Source organism: Rhipicephalus sanguineus, chromosome 2 (assembly GCF_013339695.2).
Source record: "Rhipicephalus sanguineus isolate Rsan-2018 chromosome 2, BIME_Rsan_1.4, whole genome shotgun sequence".
Classification (NCBI taxonomy): Eukaryota; Metazoa; Arthropoda; class Arachnida; order Ixodida; family Ixodidae; genus Rhipicephalus; species Rhipicephalus sanguineus.
This window is the reverse complement of record NC_051177.1, coordinates 3,608,254-3,620,970: the sequence shown is the minus strand read 5'-3', so window position 1 is coordinate 3,620,970 and position 12,717 is coordinate 3,608,254. Positions and strand designations below refer to the sequence as shown.

The 12,717-nt window shown below is 45.6% G+C and overlaps 1 long non-coding RNA gene across 1 annotated transcript; it reads left to right on the top strand.

The window, feature by feature from the left end:
* The first annotated feature begins 1,228 nt into the window (after window positions 1-1,228).
* On the top strand, window positions 1,229-7,347 carry LOC119382353 (uncharacterized). The gene is made up of 3 exons (XR_005181503.2): window positions 1,229-1,707; window positions 2,115-2,317; window positions 3,581-7,347. It is a non-coding gene; the product is annotated as an uncharacterized LOC119382353 (long non-coding RNA).
* The last annotated feature ends 5,370 nt before the right edge of the window (window positions 7,348-12,717 follow it).

Sequence of the window (12,717 nt, the reverse complement as noted above, 5' to 3'; positions counted from 1 at the left end):
CTACAACTTCACCGTCGAATCCTACTTGATCGCATCGACGGTGAAGACGAACAGCTCCATGCAAAGGTAATGCTTTTTCTTTGTCTCAAGGGTGCTTCTTAGCAAACGCTTTAGCTGCAGGGAAGCTTACACCTAGGTAAACTTGTACTATTTTGTTGTTTAGCAGCATTACAAGCAACATGCATGGCAGAGTTCAACAGGGAACTAATCGCACGCCACTGTGGCTGCTTTGTTTTTCGTACACAGTAATTTAACTTTATTGTGCGTACGACGAGGCCGTAGACCCTAAGCAGCCGAAAGAGAAAGGCCGCGAACGGTATTCGCTCGTCCCTGCTGGCGTTGCGATTGAATTCTCGGCATGTTACTGAGAGCAATGCACCTGTTCAGCAAAACGCGCAAGCCGCGTACGCCTTACGCAAAAATGAAAGTACCCCGAGCGTCTCAGGTGACATGTAGTTATAATAGCATGTTCAAATACTTTGTTTGTGTTGCGTGTTATGCGCGGTTACGTTTACGAGATGACTTGACCTGTTCTGCTGGTCGCAGTGTGCTTGAGTGGTTGCTGTCCTCGTAAGGAGCTAGTTCTAGACAAGGACTTTGCCATCTGCGCCTATGCGTGCCGCCGCACGCATAGGTGCAGCACTAAAGAGGGGCGTGTGATGTTACGCCAGGTTTATTAGGAATAAGAAACGAACACGAAATAAGTAGTAGGGTGAAACCTAAAGATGAAATGTTAGACACACGCCCTCATTTAAAACGCTGCAAGGGAGTGCGGGGCATGTTATGACATCATTAGTCCTCCAAGGTGAATGTTCCTACGCATGTCGTGCTCGTGTGTACTACCTCTGATAACAGATGACATTTACGAGAACGGATAACTGGGCTAGTTTGTGGCGCTTGTCCCGTGTACTTACTCTTCGCTTGTGTCTGTGTTTCTTTGCGCTATCTGCCTTAACATGAGCAGATGACATACTGATTCGTGCGCATTTCTTTTCAGTGACGGGCTTTTCTTCATAAGGGCACAATGCTACAGGAGCAAAAAAAAAAGAACGTATCACCCTTCATTGTTCATGCAGCTATTGGACAGCATGGGCAAGTTGTTGGGGGCAACTGTGAATGCCCTGCTGGCCAAGTTGCATGCAACCACTTGCTAAGCATGCTCCGCATGGTTGCCCTGCTCCAGTCTAAGAAGCACCTGAAGTCTAAGAAGCACCTCTTCTCAGAAGCACCTGAAGGCATTGCATGTACTGATTTGCCACAGCAATGGCGGGTGCCGCGTGGAAAGGTAATCAAGGGCAGCTCTGTTCAAGGGATTGATTGGAGGAGCGTGAGAGAAGGCGGCCTGAGTGTCCCAAAACTTGCCAGGCCAACAGAGCGGCGAGTGAACCTACGCACAAAAGAAGAGCAAGCAGTTGCACAAGAAAAGCTTTGCCGCAGCATTCTCGCAAGAGATACCAATAATGCATTTGCCCGAGGGCCCTCGTTGACGCCGGGGCAGCCGTATAAAGAAACTAAATATGGCCTGGCCCCGGCCTCATCAACACTTGCCTACCAGCAAGCACTGCTGCCTCACGGATTTATGCACAGTTGTCTGGCATTACATCGGTGTCACATGCCTCCACCCAGCTAGTGCCGACTCCGGACCTGTTCAAGAATTTTGAGCCTTGGATTCCAGCTGTTCAGCAAACAAGCTCTGCAATTCTTGAGGTATGCCTGCATAATCTTTCCCCGACAATACCGAGGCCTGTTAAGCTGTGATGCCTTCACATGGTTGCTTATGTTTATTACGCTGTGCCCGAGTCTATGTGTCTCCTGCAAGCAATATTGAACAGCCCAACATGTAGCATGTAGGAGCAGGCTAATTGGCATTCCACACTTGAAACTGCCGAGCGCGAAAGCAGACACAGCGCTTGTCCTCATCCTACCTGTGCTTCTGTGTCTACTTTCGCACTGAGCAGTTACCAGCGCGTAAATACAGAATATGCTTGACGCTCTTGCTGCATGTGAAAGGACATACAATCAGGGATGCTACATTTCAAGGAGCAGCGGCCTGCGTTAAAGTTTCTTAACAAGCATGCTTGTTACTACTGTTCTGTTTTCTCTCTGTTTTGCAGAAGGTGAGAACAACCCGGGAGTCATCTTTGGCACTCGAACGTGACACAAGGCAGCAGTCGCGTAGCACAACTTGGCAGAAGGAGAGGGCTTCGAGGCTGACGGCATCAAACTTTGGTGTCGTGCTTGCGAGGCAGCATTGGTCATCAAAAGGCCTGCAAGCTATCACAGCTAGCAGAGACCTCTCAAGGGTGGCTCCTATCAGGTGCACAAACTGCTTGAAATCTCCTGTTCACAGAAAGAGCACGCTCTGCAGAATTATTTGGGTTGCCCCATGTAACTTGGGCCAACACTTTAAAAAATCAGAAGGAGTGCTGGAAGCGAATTGAACTATATAAACGCATACTACTCGCATGCTAGCCTGTAGCTACTCGGGCTATTTCTTATTTTGCCTTTAACTAATTCAACAATTATGCTGCTTAACTACCCACCCTTTTCATTATTGGCTGAAGACACAATATGAGCACAGAGTTGTAGAGCGCCTTCAGAAACCGCTGATTCAATTGTTTCCTTTACAGTATGCCCCCTCCCCCCTTAGTCCTTTGAAAGACGTGCGAAAAGAAAGGTGCTTGCATGAGGCCTTCAGATGGTCGCTTTAATGGCAGACATATGCGCCTTGTAATTACGGCTAATTTGTCTTGCATGAGTGCATCTGGGTTTCACCTTGTGTTACAAGAGTGTAACACCTGCCTAATTTTTTTTCTTTTGGCAATGAGCATGTGATGTGGCAGATGAACAGTTTTCTTGTTCAGTCAGCATAGAAGTACTTGGGCATTTAAAACATGCTCACTACACGAAACCATTGCAGCTGAGCTGAGTGACAATTCAACAAAGGTAGAAGCCCGATTAAACCTGCCTATGGATACTGTAGGAAAGCAAATACATTGCGACTAGTTCAACTCTTAAAACATCCCAGCCAAGACAAGTAGCTCAATAATGCTTAGAAGACAGGCAAGGTATTACTTTCTGCGCTTCTCATAACGCAATACACTTTGTCTTCATAGCTTCGATAGGTGCATTTTGACCACTTTAATGTGCTCAAAAACTACCCAATCTTTGGAGGTAGCTTCACTCAGCAGTTTAATTTGACTCTATTTTGTGCATACACCTTAACCTATGTCATGTGCGAGCTGATAAACTTGTATGCCTCATGAGGCGTTTAAACTGATTTGTAAGTCATTTTTCCTGAACAAGTTGTAATGCGAATGCTTACAATTCCAGCAAAAAGCAGAGCACTCTCAAACTTATCGACAGATACAGTTGTGGCCCACAGATATGTATATTGGTGCAAAGGGTGTCACGCTTGGTTGCTGTCCCAGCATAACAGGAAGGCTCGTGTGTGGTGCTGAGGCAGCTAAACACAAATATGTATATTTGCACGCATATATTTGCGCCTGCGAAGGGCATGCCATGTGTTCAAGTTTGGCATGGGCTCGATTTTCATCTGCTGTTACGAATTTGTATGCAGGTACGGCATCTCCAATGAGCCCATGGCTGCAAAGCGCTACGAGGAAGTGCTTCAAAACATGGGTCACGACGTGACCGTTGCACACTGCGGCCTGCTGGTCAACCCTGCCTTTCCTTGGCTCGGAGCATCACCCGACAGGCTCGTGTATGATCCTGCAGAAGGCTCATATGGGGTACTCGAAATTAAGTGCCCATATAGCCTCCGTGAAAAGAAGCGAGAAGAACTTGCCACTGCCACATTCTGTAGCGAGCTGACTGACAGTGGCCCAAGATTGAAGAGGGAGGACTACTATTACGCACAATTAGTAGGCCAAATGGGAGTTTCTGGGCTGAACTGGGGGGACTTCGTAGTGTACGGAAAAGATTTCATTTTAATTGAACGAATTCAGCTGAACAAAGCTGAGTGGGATGGAATGAGAGACCAGCTGAACTACTTTTACTTTAATACTCTGCTGCCGTTTATGGAAATTGCTGAGCAATGAGTCTGCTATTTGGCATGTATGTGTTATGTTATCATCGCCCATAGAGCGATAACAGCGGCTCGACTATCGCGACCGTTCATTATATAAACCCAGACATGCGGCCGCAAAGCAGCATTCCACTGCGCGCTGGCATGGAATAAACCCAGTTCTGCTCCCGCATTCTTCCTTCGGCGGTGGTTTCCACCCCGACGAAACACGACATTGGCGGCGAGCATGGGACCTTGACCAATTCTGCGGCAAGCTGACATGGAAATGGACGGTCCGGCGGAGGCGGGGGTAGTGACGCAAGTCGTGGGTCGACTGGGACACATCGAGCCGTTCGACGAGTCTACAAGCGACTGGCCGTCGTACGAGGAACGCTTGTCATCATTTCATCAGGTCAAACGCATCCCCTAGGACGACAAGGTACACGCTTTTTTGAGCCTCATAGGCCCAAAGACTTACGGTCTACTCAAGTCATTGACCGCGCCGGAATTGCCGTCAGCTAAAGGTTTCGAGTTGTTAAAGAAACTTCTTGGTGACCATTTGTCACCGAAGCCGTCGGTCATTAGCGAACGTTCAAAATTTCACAGAAGATCGCAACTTGAGATTGAATCAATTTCGGAATATGTTGCGCAGTTGCGGAAATTGGCACAGACATGCGAATTTGAATCCGCCCTCGATCAGTCACTGCGGGATCGTTTTGTCTGTGGTCTGTGCCGAGAAGATATACAGCGCGTGTTATTTACGGATGATAACAAGCTAAGATTCCAGAAAGCCGTAGAACGAGCGCTAGCCATGGAAGCAGCTAAAAAGAGCGTGGCCGAAGCGCACGCTTCAGAATCAAGCGTACCAGACGTTCACAAAGTCGAAGCGGTTGGGACAACTGATATGACGCAGGGAAAATGCTACCGCTGTGGGTCTGCGAAGCATGCAAGCAGACTGTGCCCGCACATCGCTGCCATCTGTTTCAAATGTGATAAGAAAATACACATTCAAAGAGCGTGCCAAGTTAACAAGCAGAAAACAATGAAGGGAGCACGCCGAAACGCTATGAAAATATTGCGTCCCGTTCAAGCTTCTGTTAGCATGAAGGAAATTTTTTCGCCTGGTCTAGAGCCGATAAAAATTTCAATTCAAGTACAAGACCTACCTCTGGAAATGGAGTTGGATACTGGGGCTACTGTGACCGTGATGTATTTGAATCAGTTTCGTCAAATGTTTCCCTCAACCAAGGTCATGCCAACGACGCTGAAGCTGCGGTCGTTCGAGGGAGCCATCATCCAGCCTGTCGGAGTTGCCCACGTGGCCGTGCAGTACGGAGAGCAGAGGGCCCAGCTGCCTCTTTACGAGGGTAGCGATGCGGGCTTGTTGGTCTGTCATGGTTCTTGGATGTGGGCGCGAAAAGACAAGGACGAAGGGAAGAAGGCACACACACTGGCGCTACCTTCGCAACGCGGTCTCGAGGATGCCTTAACTGGATCCTCTAAAGGTTCTCAGTAGCTTGATCCGCAAGACGAAGATGCCTTTTCAGAAGACATGCCGCGACGCTAGACTCAAAGGCGGCGTGCAACTGTACACTGAGGTACGCCCGAAGCAAACGAGCTTGGCGTAGCCATTCTGAGCGCAAAATCTTCAACACTCTCTTCCCGTGTCCGATGGACGGAGTAAAACCACCAAAGATGGCTACAACGTCTTGTGGTAGAAAGCCTTTGCGAATGCAAAAACTAAGCATTCTTGATCTGGATATAGCCGTGGCGAGGAAGGCAACAGTGCGGCTAGGATCTTGACACACAAGTAAGAAAGGGCCCGATGAACAAGAAATGAATTTGACGAGGGTAGCGATGCGGGCTTGTTGGTCTGTCATGGTACATGGATGTGGGCGCGAAAAGACAAGGACGAAGGGAAGAAGACACACACACTGGCACTACCTTCGCAACGCGGTCTCGAAGATGCCTTAACTGGATCCTCCAAAGGTTCTCAGTAGCTTGATCCGCTAGACGAAGATGCCTTTTCAGAATACATGCCGCGTCGCTAGACTCAAAGGCGGCGTGCAACTGTACACTGAGGTACGCCCGAAGCAAAAGAGCTTGGCGTAGCCATTCAGAGCGCAACCTTTGGAGGATCCAGTTAAGGCATCTTCGAGACCGCGTTGCGAAAGTAGCGCCAGTGTGTGTGTCTTCTTCCCTTCGTTCTTGTCTTTTCGCGCCCACATCTAAGTGCCTCTTTACATCACGAGAGAAAAGGGACTGCCTCTGCTAGGTCGGCAATGGTTGCACGCCATCCGACTCGACTGGAGCCGTATTTTCAAGCTCAACGCTATTCCCAGGTCGGAAAATTCTACATGTACCAGACTACGCGCTCTTCTACACAAATACAAGAGTTTGTTTAACCCTTTAATGCATGAATTATGAAAGCGCCGAACAAAAAAAAATTGTTTTTCATTTTTCAGCTTTAAATAGCAGCCTTAACACAAATCAGCAGTTGTATTATCCAAAATGGGACTTTAACGCATACTTTTAGGTATGTCGCGAATTCACGACAACCGGCACTTAAGCCAATAGTAGCTCAATATGTTCAATGCAACGCAAGTGTGGCATCGCCGAAAATGATGCGGATCTCTTCAGGGCGACGTAACTTGGCGTCGTCATTGTTGTTAAATGCAAGTTTGACTTGATTGCCTCCTACCAATCACGTGACATCGTGTCGGCCACCATATGTGCCCTAGACTCCGCCGCCCAGTATGGCCAACTTCTTGGGAGCCGACAGAATGACATGAAGGTGACGGCACCGAGAAATAGATCTAGCTCACCACGAGACAGAGCCAGTCCTTTGTTCGGATTTTTCTGCGTCGCAAACAGATCGCTCTGCTGAACGATGTGTTCCGTGAAGGTGTCATAAAAAATTTCTTGAAATATTCCATAGGAGCTCGGACAGCGTCACATTGAGGATGAGCGGTTTTCCAGTGTGGCATTTCCCGCTGTTTTTGACAGTCTTTTTTTTTCCACCGCACTGCATGTTTTAGAGAGGCACTAGAGTAGAGTAGAGCCTGGAAGCTGTGGCTCATACCCACACTGGGGGATTGGCCAAGAACCGGTTAGTTTTTAAAGGAAAAATTGAAATTGAAGTTCAAACTTTGTTTAATTAATACGAAAGAAGTATAAATGAATTAGAGTTAAAATTATACTACTAATAATAATATAGCATAGAATTGAATCAATAAAACCGATAATTTTGGGGAAAAATAGAAATAATATTTTGGAAAGGTAAATTTTACAATCTAAATCTTTTTGAACCTTTAAGAAACTCCTGCAATGCATCAGCAATCTTCCCGTCACTGTGGCCCAGAGAAAAAGCCCCGAAAGACAGTACATTTTGTTCATTTAATTCTAATCTAAGCAGACGGAAAACGACACCTAAGGTATTTTTGCGCAAGGTAGAGTACCTCTTGCAGGAAATGAGAAAGTGCTAGCTTGGCTGGTCTACCACATCTTCGTCTTCATCTTCACTGCTCGATGAAGACACTTGTGCTTGTACATGAAGATCGGGGTCGACATCGTCGTCATCGCTGTCATTGAGACAGCTGTCGTCAGTTTTATCTTCAGGTGGCAAGCGCATGCGAAGCCTTCTTTCCCATAAAAAGAGCGGAAGTCCATCATGAACTTGTCATACCGGCAGTCATCACTGACTGACTCAAATGCCGGATGTCGCGAATTTGCGACATACCACAGAAGCGAGGATCGCGCAGGAAATAACGTACTTGAAAACAATGTGACATGTCGTGTGGAACCTCTTGTATGCGTGCACATCGAAAAAAATTTATAGGAGATGGAACTCACGTCCCTCGGGCAGAAAACAACGAAGAAGTGAGAGCTGTTGCACGTGCTTCGCGTTCTCCGGCAACTCTTGCACAACACTGGGCTCCAGCTTGCAATACCTTACATGCAATGGCGCTAGATGTCTCGTGCTGAAAGCTACGTTCGCCACAAATACGTGACAGCCGCCGGTGAAGGCATCAACGCGTTTCGTGTGTTACTTAATCGGCGTCTTTCGGTGTGTCGCGAATTCGCGACAACCGGCAGTAAAGGGTTAAAGACGAACTGGGGACAATTACAGAAGAAAGAGCGGCGTTGTTGCTGAAAGAAAGTAGCATGCCAAAATTTTTGAAGGCAAGAAGTGTGCCCTTTGCATGGCAACCGGCAGTCGAGGCTGAGCTTAAGAAGTTAGAAGACATGGGAGTCATTTCACCAGTCGTGACAAGTGACTACGCTACGCCACTGGTTGTACCAGTGGTCAAGAAGGACGGTGGCATAAGGCTATGCGGCGATTACAAGACCACTCTAAAGCCTTGTCTTGAAACTGACCGATATGCGCTTCCAAGAGTGGACGAGTTGTTCGCGGCGCTCGCAGGGGGCCAAGAATTTTCGAAGATTGACCTCAATCGAGCATATCAACAGGTAGTAATGTCGGAGTCGTCCCGAAAGTACTTGACACTAAATACTCATAAAGGCCTTTTTTCCGTAAACAGACTGCCGTTCGGGGTTTCTTCGGCACCTTCCATTTTCCAAAGAATTATGGACACAATGTTGAAGGACCTAAAAGGTGTCAGCTGCTACTTCCCACGAAACACAAGAAAAGCTAGAAAACTTCTACTAAACATCCAGAAAGGAAACTCCAAACGTATATTAGAAGTTTAGTTGAGATGTTATTTAGACGTAAGCAGCTTGAAAACTTCCTGTAGCTGTGCTAACGCCACGTTATTAGAAGTCTAGAAAACTGCTTGCAAGAATTCTAAAAAGCTTCTTGCTAGATCTTTTTAAGAGCTTTTTTAGACATTTATTTTTCACGCAAACCAGCTTGTCGAGGAGCTTGCCCTAGTCAATTCGTTGCATCATGCCAGCCTTTTGCAATCATGTTTTAGCTGTTCACTGTCAAGCGTAATAGGTAAAGGGATGCCTGTGTAATATGGCATCAGGTTTATTTCTGTAGCTTCTCTAGCGAGTAGAATTGATAATTCAAAAAAGGCAGAAGTTTAGGGGAGGATGGAAGCTTGAAGAGATAAGAAATTATTGCACACGGGGTGTCGCTGGAGCCATTTCGACAAGCGGACTTATCAATTCACAGCTTTGAAGAAGACAAGTTTGCTTGTCGAAGCGCTGACTCCAGCGACACACCTTGTCGAAGAATTTCTCATCTCCTTAAGCGTCCATCTTCCCCTGAACTTCTGCCTTTTTTGAATTATCAATTCTGCTCGCTAGAGAAGCTCCAGAAATAAACCTGATGCCATATTACGCAGGCATCCCTTTACCTATTACGCTTGACAGTGAACAGCTAAAAGAGATTGCAAAACACTGGCAGGATACAACGAATTGACTAGCGTGTTGCTGGAGCCAACATTTTGACAAACTAACTTGTCTTCAAGTTCCAGCCTTGAAGAAAAGTCCGCTTGTCGAAACGGCTCCAGCGATACCGTGTTCAAGAATTTTTTATCTCAGCAAAATTGGTGTTCTTCTGGCCAAAGAATTAGTTAGTCCTGTTTATTCAGACATGACATTGCCTTAATTCATTGTGCTCAACACATCTAAGCATTTTGATGTCGGCCCATTTTCATCACTTGTGTTTTATGGAATGCGTTATACCACACTTCCAAAAGTAAATGCGAAATTTCAACAAATGTTGTTGGTCATGCATAACCTTTATTGTAGCAATTCCAAACAATACATTGATCACTTGATATAAGTTGGAGCAATGGAATTGATGACTTTGTTCAAGAACCTGCACGCAAAAGGCACAGTAAAGTACAAGGTGTATCAAACAAGCAGGCATGTATCAGCACAACAAAAATCGGAAAGCTGTCTTGGCAAGCACACGAGCACAGCAGCAATACTTTGCTAAATCATCGAACATTTGTAAACGCCAATAGGAGCAGTTCAATGGCTTATTTTGTCTCAATGAAGTAAATTTAGATATGTTAAAGAATCTTGGGTAGGCAATATTTAGAGTTCCTCCACAGTGGTGTGTGTCAATAATATTGTGGTTTTGGGTATACCTGGAATTCTAATTTCATCCTGCACAGAGGCACGATGAACCAAGAAAATGTTTCTGTCAAGCATGCACCTACACCAGCATAACAAAGAAACAAATAAAACGAAACAAGAGGCTAGTTTAGTTAAACAACGAACGCCGTAGCACAGGGCGACATTGGTTTAGGGAAAAATTCCCCCTAGTTGGTAGCACCCCCCATGCTAAGAATTTTTTCGCATAACCAACACAAGAACAAAAATGGAGAGACACAACATGTGCACTAACTTTCAGTAGAATGGTTTATTGCACACGAGGCAAACAGTTGCACAATGCCGGTGCACTCACACTGCACCAAGAAGCGATGCACCGAGATTTGTCTTTTTCCATTTCATTTTTAGATATACATAACACTCATAAGCTCACAGACTACTGCACATTCCAGAAAGTCTATTCTTTATCTGACAAGGACAGGGACAGAGTACTAACACAAGTGGTACGGATCTTTGCGATTTTGGCAGCTTATAGTATTATCAATCTCTACAGGACAATGCAAGCCACCCATCATTGGCTTTATTTACAAGATTACAATGCTCCCTTAACCTATCATTCATGCAGCTGCTTGCTTACACGACATACTGCTTACTGCAGGAAAGAGGTATCTGATAAGCGCCAGTTTCTCCACATTCCACAAACCGCATTCTATGTCGTTTCTGGCAAGCAGTTGTCTTCTTCGGTGCTTGGCTGCTAATTCTGCAAATCGATTTCAGCTTTCATGGAGCGGAAAAACTATTGAACATTAGCAAGTGACATCAACCTTATTATGTAGTGCAAAATTTCGTGCAAGTGTGGCACAACAGCTATTCCTTTTTGGGCAACATCACTGTTGGAACGGCAGAGTAGAGCAATGGAGTGGTAGTTCCTAATCAGGCCCTCTGCGACTAACACCTTTGTTTGAGTGACATGTTGTGTGTGAACCTTTCCAATGTGCTATGTGTCCCATTGAGTTCTTGCGCTATTCAACTACAGAATAAAAAGGTTGGCATCACATGCCAATGTGCAAGTAATTTTTTTTCAGCTCCATGCAAGCTGAAATCAATTTGCAGAATCAGCACTCAGGCACAAAAGACGACGACTGCCTGCAAGAAACAACATAGCACACAGTTTGTGGAATGCAGAGAAGCTGTCATTTATCAGATACCTCTTTCGTGCGGTAAGCAGTATGTCGGGAAATGGGGCACTGCAGGAATGATAGAGAGAGCATTTTTAAGAGGTGAGCGAATGTTGGGTGAGTTAGTTTCTCGACATAGTAAATACCCTCGTAAGTAGCGCAACTAGACAGGACAACAGTGTTCGTCTGTTCCTTTTTGTTGTTTGTCCTGTCTAGTTGCGCTACATACAATGGCATTTATAAGAGAGAATTGTAATCTTGTAAACAAATGCAACGATGGATGGCTGGCGTTACAGTGTAGAGCATGTGAGTGGGAACCTTTCTTTCAGAACACAAAGGTTTTATCAGCTAATAGAGTTGAACTAACGAAGTTGATAATAAAAGCTGCAAAAATTGCAATAGGGGTACCAATTTTGTTAGCACGCCTCGACTGTCCTTCTCGAATAAAGCATTGACTTTCTTGAACATGGAGTAGTTTGTGAGGTGATCAGTATGCCGTATATTTTGCCAAAATAAAGCGGAATAAGACATATCTCTCTGCATGGCACCCTTCGTTAAGCTTGAGGGCACCACCCCGTTGTCTATAAGTGCCTCGTGTGCAATAAACCATTTTTTGAAAGTTAGTGCACACACTGTCCCTCTTTTTTCGGCTTTGTGTTGCTTATGTGCTAAAAATTTTTACCAAGTAGGTTGAGGTCACTTATGAGTACAGAAAATAAGATACTTTAGAAATTTCAACCACAAATACACACAAGCACAACAGCAAAACCTAGTTAACAGTAGAAAACTTGTAACAGCCAAAGGAAAGTGCAGTTGAATAGTTGATATTGCCCACACAATGCGCTTAAATTTAGGTATGTTTCAGAATCCCGGGTAAGCGAAATCAACGAGTTCCTCCACAACGGTGTACATCACAATCGTGTCGTCGTTTTGGCAATACTCAGAATTTTTTCATCATGCACGTAAATGGCACAATGAAGTCGGCCAAGCATGTGCGTGCAACAGCTTACCCTATGCATTTAAGAAATTATGACAAATCGGAACATTTTCGAAGCATATGTTTCGACGCCTTCTGTACAACCTTCTACAGGCCTCACAGCAAAGTTACTTGAACACGGGCATGAGCTGGCGCTTTCATGTATAATTCATTCAGGTGACCTGTCGGCGGGTTCTGGTGACGCGCTTTCACATTCATTACCCTCAACACAGATTGTAGCCAGGCAAGCATTATCTACGCTTTTAGTTGTTGAGTTTTGTGCTGAAAGGTTACTTTCATTATTTTGCACCGAGGCGGTCTGGTGAAAAAGCGGCTCAACTGCAGCATCAAGTCGGCGATGTTATGCCGACGCGATAGGGAGCCGATAGCTTTTTTTCTTTCCATGGCAGACCTTTTCGCGCGGAAAGCTAAAAATGACACTTACGTCTCGAAGACAATAAGGTCCTGGAGTTTTGACACGAAAAAATAGCAGGACGAACAAGAAGCAC